The sequence below is a fragment of the Camelus bactrianus genome, chromosome 26, assembly GCF_048773025.1.
Source record: "Camelus bactrianus isolate YW-2024 breed Bactrian camel chromosome 26, ASM4877302v1, whole genome shotgun sequence".
NCBI lineage: Eukaryota > Metazoa > Chordata > Mammalia > Artiodactyla > Camelidae > Camelus > Camelus bactrianus.
This window is the reverse complement of record NC_133564.1, coordinates 16,985,711-16,995,832: the sequence shown is the minus strand read 5'-3', so window position 1 is coordinate 16,995,832 and position 10,122 is coordinate 16,985,711. Positions and strand designations below refer to the sequence as shown.

Genomic DNA, 10,122 nt, shown 5'->3' with positions numbered 1-10,122 from the left:
TATTTTAGAATAATATTTTAAAATATAAATCTGATCATATCACTCCCCTGTTTAAAATAAAAACTAGACTCTGTGCCATGGTCTGCAAGTTCCAGCGCTATCTGGAGCCTGCCTGCTGCTTCATCCACATCTCCTCTCTTGCTCTCCCCTGCTCTCCCCCGGCTCCGAGCTACAGCCACACGGGTCTCCTTTTATCCCTTGAAAACGCAAAGGACCTTTACACCTGCTGTTCCCCAGACCTCACGGCTGCTCCCTCCCAGCAAAGATCTCTGTTCAAACGGCCCTGGTCAGGAGGACCTTCCCAGAGAACCCGAGGGAAAGAAGTCCCACAGGCTCCCATATACATTTAGTACTTGCTGTCTCGTGCCCCTGTCCTTCACAACTTGCGGGGCTCTCTGCTTCCACTGTGTCCTCCCACTAGAATGTGTTTCATTAGAGCAGGGCCTTGGTCTGTCTGTTCATGTTCACCACTGCGTCCCCAATAACGGGAATGGTGCCTGGTACAGAATAAACATTCAAGCAATATTTGTTGAATAAATTATTAACAAATAATTAATGAATTTCAGGCCCAAGAAGCATCGTGGTCAAAAACTCATAAACACTAAGCCGTTCAGTGAGTTCTGTCGAGGACAAGAAGTTGGATGTGGTTGGAGACGGGGTCTGGTCAGGAGAATAGCATTGAGGACAGGGGTCTGCTTTGAGGCAGAGATTTGAGGCCTTGTGGGCTAAGCTAAGGAGTTTGATGTTTACCCTGGATGTGACGGGGGGGCGGGGTTGAGGAACTTTTAACAGAGAAAGTACATGATTCCACTTGCATCTTAGAGAAGATCACCTTGGCAGCAGGGTGCCGAGCGAACCGGAGGGGGTGAAACCATGGACGAGGGAAGCAACGAGGACAGTTTGCTCAGCATCCCAGGAAGGCTCTGTAGGAGCCTGAAGTGAAGGAGCGGCCTTGGAGACAAGCGCTTAGAAACAGGAGCCGCTAAGTGCTGACGTCACCCTCCAGACTGGTGGGCGGAGGGGAAGACAACACTCAGGTCTGAGCCTTGCGTAACAATCACAGCGGGGCTTTTCACCAGAACCCAGGGGAGGGGAAGGAAAGAAGCAAAAGAGCTGAATTTGGGACAAGTTGAGCCTGAGTTTCTCAGAGAGAAAATTTTTTTATTGAAGTACTGTCAGTTTACAACGTGGTGTTAATTTCTGGCGTACAGCATAGTGATTCATTTATATAAATATATACATATATATACACACACACACATACACACACTCTTTTTCATATTCTTTTTCATTACAGGCTATTACAAGATATTGAATATAGTTCCCTGTGCTCTACAGTAGGTCCTCGTTTATCTATTTTACATATAGTAGTTTGTATCCACAAATCCCAAACTCCCGATTTATCCCTCCACAGACACTTCAATATATGGATCTTGCATCCAGTTAAAAAAAAAAAAAGTAATAATAGGATATATATTTGATTAGGGGAGAGAAGCCTTAATTTTTAAGTAGAAAAAGCCATGAGTTTTAATAAAACCACCCAATGAGATTCCAGAACATGGGATGAGCCTGGGAATCATTGACATTTAAGAGGCAATTAATTATCAAAGGGGCCTTCTGAAGGAACTAAGAAGAAATATTCAGTGATATATGTCAGAGAAAACCAGAAGATTCTGGTATGGCAGGATGCAAGAGATGCACGATTCTAACAGCATGGCTAGGCCCAGAGCCTTCTCTGGGTTTGGTTTTAATGTGTACCATGAACGTCCAATTCTATGTCTAAAACTTAGTCATCTCATCATTCTGGGGGAAGAGCGTTTGTCTGTTCCTTGCAGATGGCTGTCCTGTGGAGAGAAGACCTTCCTTCCAGCCGCTACCATTTGGCCAGGACTTGGAACCTGAAATGCTCACTTCCTTCCCAGTGTCACCAGGAAACTAGGGAAAACAGGGCAGAAGATTTAACCTTCCTCCAGGGCAGAATGTCTCCCACACAAGAAGAGGCTGAGCCCATTATTCAAAAATAGGAATAACATTTTCCAAATAATATAAACATGGACTATATAAAGTAATTACTCATTAGTAATTAATCCCATTTTTCATCTTAAGTTTTAAAGACTTTTTTAAAAAAAAAGAAAACGAGAGGCCACTAAGCTGACTATATATGGAACCCAGTTCTCTCCTGACTAAACTGGTGTGTTGAGCACAGAACACACACGTTTTATTTATTAGGACAGCAGCCATGGCGCCCAGTGGCGAAGCAGGTGGAAATGCTCAGGGAGATGGCCAAGACGTCTGTGAGAGATTAAATTCTAGCATTAGTGCTTCGCTTCAAACCTTCTGAGTGACTAAACCCAGGCCAGGCGTTCAGCCGTCCACATCTAAAGCTCCCTGTACATTTCCCCAGGGTTTCCACTCACTCCTTCCTCATCTGAAATGTTTTTTATAGTGATGATAAACTGACTCCAAACAGAAAAGTCCCAAAACACATGGTCTCTGTTACCAAAGAATGGGTCCTGATGTGTTTCCATGATAACTACACACCCTGGCTTTTCTGATTGCTGCGGAGGGTCATTAAAAACAGGAAGGTATGTCTAGAGAGAATCTGAGAGCAGTTAACCCTAGCAAGTAAAACAGCATTCACCTGAAGCATAGGTCTCTGATTTCCCAAGACACATTTCGGCAGGAATTTCGAGGATCCTGACCACAGCATTAGCAGGCTGCGGTGAGTGAGATTGACTTCAACTTTCTGAGGAGACCTTTTCCACTGTGATGTGTGACTCCACCTTGGCCCCCGGGGAAGATGAAGTTGCAGTGTGAATTGAACTGCTGGCTCTTCAAAGACCTCAAACCACTGCACTAGACAGTCTACAGAGCTGTTAGAAGTGCTCTGGGGTCAATAAGCCTTAGCAAATGTGCGTAAAGAGGCAACATGAAACAGAAGAATCAAGAGGTGGCAGAAAGGGGCAGATCTAGGTTTGATTCCAGCTCTGCCACTTAGCAGCTATAGGATCTTGGACAGATTCCTTATCTTTCTATCCCTATATCCTTGGGTAATAACATCTATTCTGCAGGACTGTAGAAATAATTAGCATATTAATAGCTTAATAATTAGCATGCTTAGCACAATGCCTGACACACCATAGTAGCTCTTCTGACTAAGTTCACTTTAGCAGAATCAGAAACAGGTAAGTGGCCCACGAAGAAAGAAGCATCTTTGTCAACCTGCCAGTGGCAGGAAGCAACATGTCCTCATTCAGTTTCAAGTTCACCCAGAAGGCAATCCAGTGAGGAAGGAAATGCTCTAGCTAAGCTGCTTCCATAGGAAAACATTAAAATCTCCCCTCCTTTGACCAATGTCTCTCTCTCTGACTCTGCAATTTGCCAAGGCACTAGCACTAAAATGGCAGCCATCAGCGGGAACAGAAGCTGGTGCCCACGAGAGGCCCCTCTCTGCTGCGCAGCCCACAATGCTCAGTTCATGCTTCTAGCATACTAATGACTCCCTTGATTGTCATTACTTAATTCAGTACAAACAGTGGGAAAACTCAGTGACATTTCAGAGGGGAATACCAAATGAACTTGAGCTGAACCATCGCATCGTCCCAAGGAGCGTGACGACGTGGGAATGAAACAATGTAGGCTCCTGCCAGCACTGAGGGCAGAAACAAAGCATGGAATTCAGTGCGGCTAATTCCCCAGAAGAGATTTCACAAGGGCCCAAATCCTCCAAAGCATGAAAATCACACGGGCTCTTACCAAAGAGGAAGTCAGACACAATGCATGGAAGGGCTTGGGAACACTGGCTGGCTGCCCGGGCCCTTGGATAAGTTGGCCCTTGGATAAGATGGTGCAGCCAAACCAGCAGGTACACGCAAATACAGCAAGAGCAAGCTGAGGTTGGGGAGATGAAGCTGTAAACGACGGGCATAACAGCAACTGTCAAGGAAGGTGCTTCTTGGTAGGACTACTGTGGGAGAAAGCATTGAGAAGGAAGGATGAGCTTCCCCGATCCAACCACCTGCAATCAAGACCCAAACCTGTTTCTACCTATCAATAATTCCTGACCACCTCCTTACCTCCTCAGTGCCCAGTACGGGACGGCAATTGTGGCAAACTCCAAAGAAATACAACCCCTGCCCTGGGAGAGCCTACTGTCTGGCCAGGAATGCAAAAATAGCTCTCATAAAAAAGTCACCCTTGCAAGATTACATGCCTCTCAAAATCCAGATCCATGCCTTGTTTAACCCCAGCACCCATCACACTGCCAGAAGCATGGTTAAACTGGAGAATAGTTAAGTTCAAAATTGAGATATATTAACGAGAAATAAAGTTAAGTAGATTAAAAGTTTGACGTAGATACTGGTGGGCAATCTAGTCTTCCCAGAAAAATGTGGAAAGAGAGTGAGATGTGACAGAGGAAAGAGAATATTCCAGAATGAACCACACATATAAAGACATAGTGTAAGAAATTATAATCCTACATGTTGATTTGAATTACTTGTTCTTAATGTGTGGTCCACAGACCACGCATAATGGATTTTGGACCCAGAAACTTAATTCAGATCTCTTGAGAGTGGAGCCCAGGAATTTGCATCTCTAATAAGCACTTAAGCTGTTTTAATGCTCATCAAAACTCAGAACCAGTGGCTAAGGGATCTCAGACTTAAGCAAACACATACTCTTCCTTTAAAAACAGAAATGAAGGGAAGTCAGGAAGGAAAAAGTGAGGAAAGAAGAAAGGAAAGAAGAAAAAAAATGTTTAAGTATAGAAAACATCTTGGGAAGGGGAGTCAGAGCCCCCTGGCAGGCTCCAGGGTGTCTGTGTGTGATCAGGAGGCCACGTGTGAACAGCATCCACGGAACGTGTCAGATGATGAAAGCCCTTCATTGACAGAAGTTGGCTCTGTCTGAGGGCAGTGGCGTGCTATTGTAGGTTCCTGACCAAGAGAGTAACAGGACTTCAATCCAGCAGTAGTCTGTGAGGTAGAGGGCATGGGAGGGATTTTTGGCAGGGAGGCAGTCTCAGAACACTTGCCACCATCAAAAGATGAAGCCACTGTGTGCCTGAAACCAGTAGGTAGAATGTTGAATGACAAGACCTAGATAGTCGAGTATGATGCTAACGCACGTCATTGAGGGGAACTCCATCCGCTCTCGGCAGGAAAGCATCGGCCGTCTTCAAGACCTCCACTTCCACCTCTCGTGTCCATGTCCTGACGCTGCTGCATCCACATCCTCCTTGGCTCCTCAGCATCGTCTTCCCTCTGACTTCAGCACACATCACTATGCTTCCCATCTTTTAAAAAAAGTTCTTTCTCTTGACCTGCACCCTCCTCAGCTGACTTCCCTTTCCTTTCATTAACAAATTCCTTCAGAAGATAGTCTATCTTCACCTCTCCTCCCATTATTCTTCAAACCACAGCAGTCTGCTTGTCCTCACCATTTCTGACTCTGACCTAAGACCCAGAACGGCACAATTACCAAATCTAATTGGCACCTACTGTTCCTTCACCTCCCAGTGATATCTGCCTTCTCTCCTTCAATTTTTCTCCACACTTGTCTTCCATGACACCACTTTCAAGGTTTTCTTTAAATGTTTTGTAAGAGGAAGGCCATCTTCTCTGATCGTCCTATTCTCCTGCCCCTTAAAGGCTGCTGTTTCTGTCATTCCTCAGAGCATAATCATTAATCATCTTTTCTTGCCCTGAGTATCTGATCTCCTTGGGTGATTTCATCTTGTATTTGTTACTATTTCTGTGTCACAAATTATTTTAAAATTAGAAGCTTAAAACAGCCTTTTAATTGTGCTCACAGATTCTGTGGATCAACAGAACGGAAAGGGGGCAGTGGGGATGACTCCCCCCTGCTCGACAATGTCTGAAGCCTGAGCTGAGAGGACTCGGGAGCTTGAGTGACTTCCGTGCTGGGGACTGGAAGGAGGAGTCTTTATTCACAGGTCTGGTGTCTGGTCTGGGGCTACCAGTAGTAGTACTGACATGTGACCTCTCCATGCAGCTGGGGCTTCCTCACAACATGGCACCTCGGAGCTTTTACACGGGAGTTGAGGAATTCAGGCACAGGTATTAAGATCAACAAGGTAACAGTTACACCACCTTTTCTGACCTAGCCTCAGAATCACACAATGTCACTTCGACCACATTTTACTGGTAACATAACACTCCCACATCTACACAAGTTCAAGAGGATTCCACCTCTTGAAATGAGGACTGTCAAAGAATTTTCAACAATTTTTTTGAAAACCTCTAGCACTCAGCTACAGATTCTACTATAGCACCAACATATCTGTCTCAAGTCCAGATCTCTAGATTAATATAGTCAGTTGCTCTAAATTTATATACATCCAATTGCTTACTACACTACGACCAGTAATAATAATAATAGCAAAGGATAATATGCGCATAGCACGTGCCAGTCACAGTTCTAACAATTTTGTACCTACTAACTCGTGTAAACCTCACAATAACTCCAGGAGGCAAGTCCCATTATTATCATTTTAACAAAAATGTTAAATGATTTGCCTGAGCTCACACAGCAAGTGCAATGGAACTGGGACACCACTCAGGCAGTCTGGCTCCAAACTGTAGTCTTTCGACCAGTACACTAAACAGCACAGATATTCTCCAGGTATTGCCATTCCAGCAGGACCAGAACTGTGCTTTAATCCATTGTTCCCTCATTAAAACAAAAATGCCTTTCTGTACTTCTTATATATTTTATCCTTGACAGTAATTCTACTATTCATGTAATACCCAGTGAAGAAGTCTGGGAACCATCCAAATCTCCTAACGTCTCCCTAATCCCCCATGTGAGGTGTGTCCCCAGATTGTGTCAATTAACCTTCTTAAGGATTCCCACGGCTGCCACTCCTCTCAATCCCCACTGCCCAAATCAACATCTTCCCCTGCATTATTGCAGGAATTTTTAACTGGATTCCTTGCTTCCTGTCTCCTGTAATCGTGGTTCATCCTCCCACCTCCCCGAACGATACTTATAAAATGCAAATGTGAGTACTATACATGTTGCTCAAAACTCATCCAAGGCTCCAGAGAAGGGTATATTGGTGCAACGTGTAAATGCCCTCTGATGTGGCTTCTAATTGCTATGACCCTTGTCTCCTGTCCCTGCCTAATGGGCCAAGGTCTGTCCTTACCACATCACCTGCTGTTTCCTAATTTGCCTTCTGTTTCTTGCCTCCCTGCCACCGCACATTCTATACAGTTCCTTCCGCCTTGAACGTCCTCCTTCCTGTTCCCTTTCCAGTTCCTGATCACCTGGAAAACTCTTACCTATCAAGATGTAGCCCTAACATCCCTTCCTCTGGAAACTTTCATTGATACTTTCCCCAAGGAGAGTTGATTACTTACTCACTGTACAAAATCTTGTCCCAGCACTCAACACATGATGTGATCACACTTTCCATCTCCATCTCTATTTTATTACTGGCTCCTAGAAGAAAGTAAGTTGGTCTTATTCATCTTTGCAATCCCAGTGCTCGGTGTGTCACAGATGCTCAATAAATGTTTGTTGAATGGATGAATAAAAGAAACCATAATACATAGTGATATATATAGGAAATAAGCAGGGTGAAATTTACATCCATTGTAGAAGCCTGGAACAACAGCAGGAAAATGAACAGAAACTAGACAATTGAAAGGCACAAGGTCAGAAAATCAGTTTGAGGCGATTAAAGAAAAGGATGGGTTTGGTTTTGCACAAGTTGAACTGTATTTGTACAGTTTTGTATCTAACCAGTGAGTGGTTAGAAAAACAGGATCAGGAAATAGATGAAAGTTCAAGGTTAAATGATAGACTTGAGAATTATAATAGAAGAGATAATTAGTTTAATCAACAGAAAAGGTTTCCAGTTACATAAGAGTAGAATGAACAATTTTATTAGCCCTCTTCTAAAAGGAAAAAGTTAAAAGACTTTCTAAACATGGTTTAAAATAATTATCACAAAAGTATTATTTAATGGAATCATAGGTGATCAAATCCTTTAAGAAGGGAAACATAAAAAGAAAACAGATGAAAGGCTCATCCAAAAAAGAACTTTTTCTTAGGACAGGACCCAAACCAAAAGCAGGCGCCTCCAAGACTATTTAGGACTGGGTCACTGCTTCTTCCTCAGAAGACTGCCTTACAGCTATTTTCACCTCCACCTTGACAGCCACCTCTGAATACCTTCCCGGTGACCTCAGTGGACAGTAGGATACAGGAAAGCTGCCTATTTCAGATCCCTGATTTCCATGCTCTCTGCAAGGCCCCTATGAAGTCCCTGGGTATTACACTGATTGTGTATAGATGCCACTTACAACTAAAGAATGCCAAAATGACTGGTAAAAAGGCAGGGAAAAAAAGACAAAAAACAGAAACATATAATCAACTTGTCATACAAGTCAGCTCATAAGGTAAAGTATAAACGACTGATTGTTACAATTACACAATACCAAATAACTTGTCTGATTTTTTTTTCTGAATTGACCTTTCAGGTTGTGTGTGTGTATCATGCAGACACAGCCAGTGACTGACAGAGGAAATGTGCTTTGTGATAATATAACCAACCCAAATAGGCAAAAATCAACACGAATACATGATTATTTCCTTGATAACCCAACATAGGTGGGGCACTGGAAAATGTTTGGGACCAGAAAACACCAACCACTGGGGACTTTTAGATAATCCATCACAGTGGACAAAGAAGTTCCAATCCAGGTTTTTGTGATTTACACTGTCCCTGGGCTAGTCCACTTTGCTTACAGCTTCCCGAATCTCTTTTCTCTATCAGTCTTAAAACCACATCCAAACAGACTACTCTATTAATAAAGTATTTTGCAGCTCTGTTCTCCTGGACTGATGAGGCCCTATCACATTGGGCATGAACCTCATTCTTGGGTTTTTAAAGCATTTCATACTTCTCCCTCGTCCTTCCCCCTCTCCTTGGGAACCAGAACATCCTGGGGTGTAACACCAGAAATACTTGACTCCACACTGAGACAATGACAGGAACCTCCCCAAACTCTCCTGATCTCCAGACCTAGACCAGCCAGACAGTGGAGTCAAACAGACCTGGTCTGTGATCTCAACTATACCACTTATTAGCTGTGTGAACTTAAGCAAGCAACTCAACTTCTAAGAAATTATTTCTTTATTTAAAAAAATAGAAATAGTTATACAATCTGATGGACTTGTCATGAGGATGAAGATCATATGGTAAAGCAATCACCACAGCATCTGGACCATGAAGATGCTCAACGAACACCCACCCCCTCCTTTCCTTCTGTGTAGTTTCATCCGGTTTGGGGGTCCTCTTGCAGCGTCCACACAGGACAGTCTCAACTCCTAGGTTTCTGTTACACTTGCCACCCATGTGTCAAAAACGTAAGCTGAGAGACTGAATTTGAGGGCGGTGACAACTACTGCAACCAAAATTGCACTACACTGAATATATTGATGAACCATCTTCACACGTGTACTTTTAGGTGGTTCATTGGATTGGCTACTTTTGCATGACATTTTCACTTTCAGATTTCTTCACATATACCCACGAGTATACAGGACTATATGTACTTAACTGCAGAAATGCTTCACACTTACTGAGCACTTACAGGCACTGTGCAGAGGTAGCTCATTTAATTCTCAGAGCAACCCTATCAAAGAAGTACTATTATTATCCCCATTCTATAGATGAGGAAACTGAGGCTTAAGGATATTAAGTAATTTAACCAAGGTCACAGAGCTAGTAAGAAAACTGCTAAATAACCAACTGCATTTATGATGCATGTGTTTTATTTTAATTGAAAGTAAAGGGTCTGTGGTTTAACTGCTTTTAACTTCGAATGAAGCTCACTGCTGAGCTGCAAGCAGAAGATAAAACAGGAGGACAGGTGTTGCTTTAAGAGAGTGATGGGCGTTGTAACCCGAAGCCTCCTCCACCCAAAAGGTCTGAGAGGCTGCACCCCGCCGGCCGGTGCGCGTCTGTAAACTCCCGCGGGTCTGGCGCGTCTCCTTCTTCCAAAGTTGGAGCTCTCCTTGGTGGGAGGGGGCGGGGAGGAGGGGAGGCCAGTGACGTCACTCTGGGATGGGAATAAAGCTCTCGGGCCG

At 43.7% G+C, this 10,122-nt stretch overlaps 1 long non-coding RNA gene across 1 annotated transcript; it reads right to left on the bottom strand.

Annotated features, from left to right (window-relative positions):
• Positions 1–1,121: 1,121 nt before the first annotated feature.
• On the bottom strand, positions 1,122–4,178 carry LOC141575087 (uncharacterized). The gene is made up of 5 exons (XR_012502403.1): positions 4,077–4,178; positions 3,757–3,967; positions 3,571–3,652; positions 2,642–2,783; positions 1,122–1,935 (listed from the first exon to the last, which is right to left on the bottom strand). It is a non-coding gene; the product is annotated as an uncharacterized LOC141575087 (long non-coding RNA).
• Positions 4,179–10,122: the final 5,944 nt, after the last annotated feature.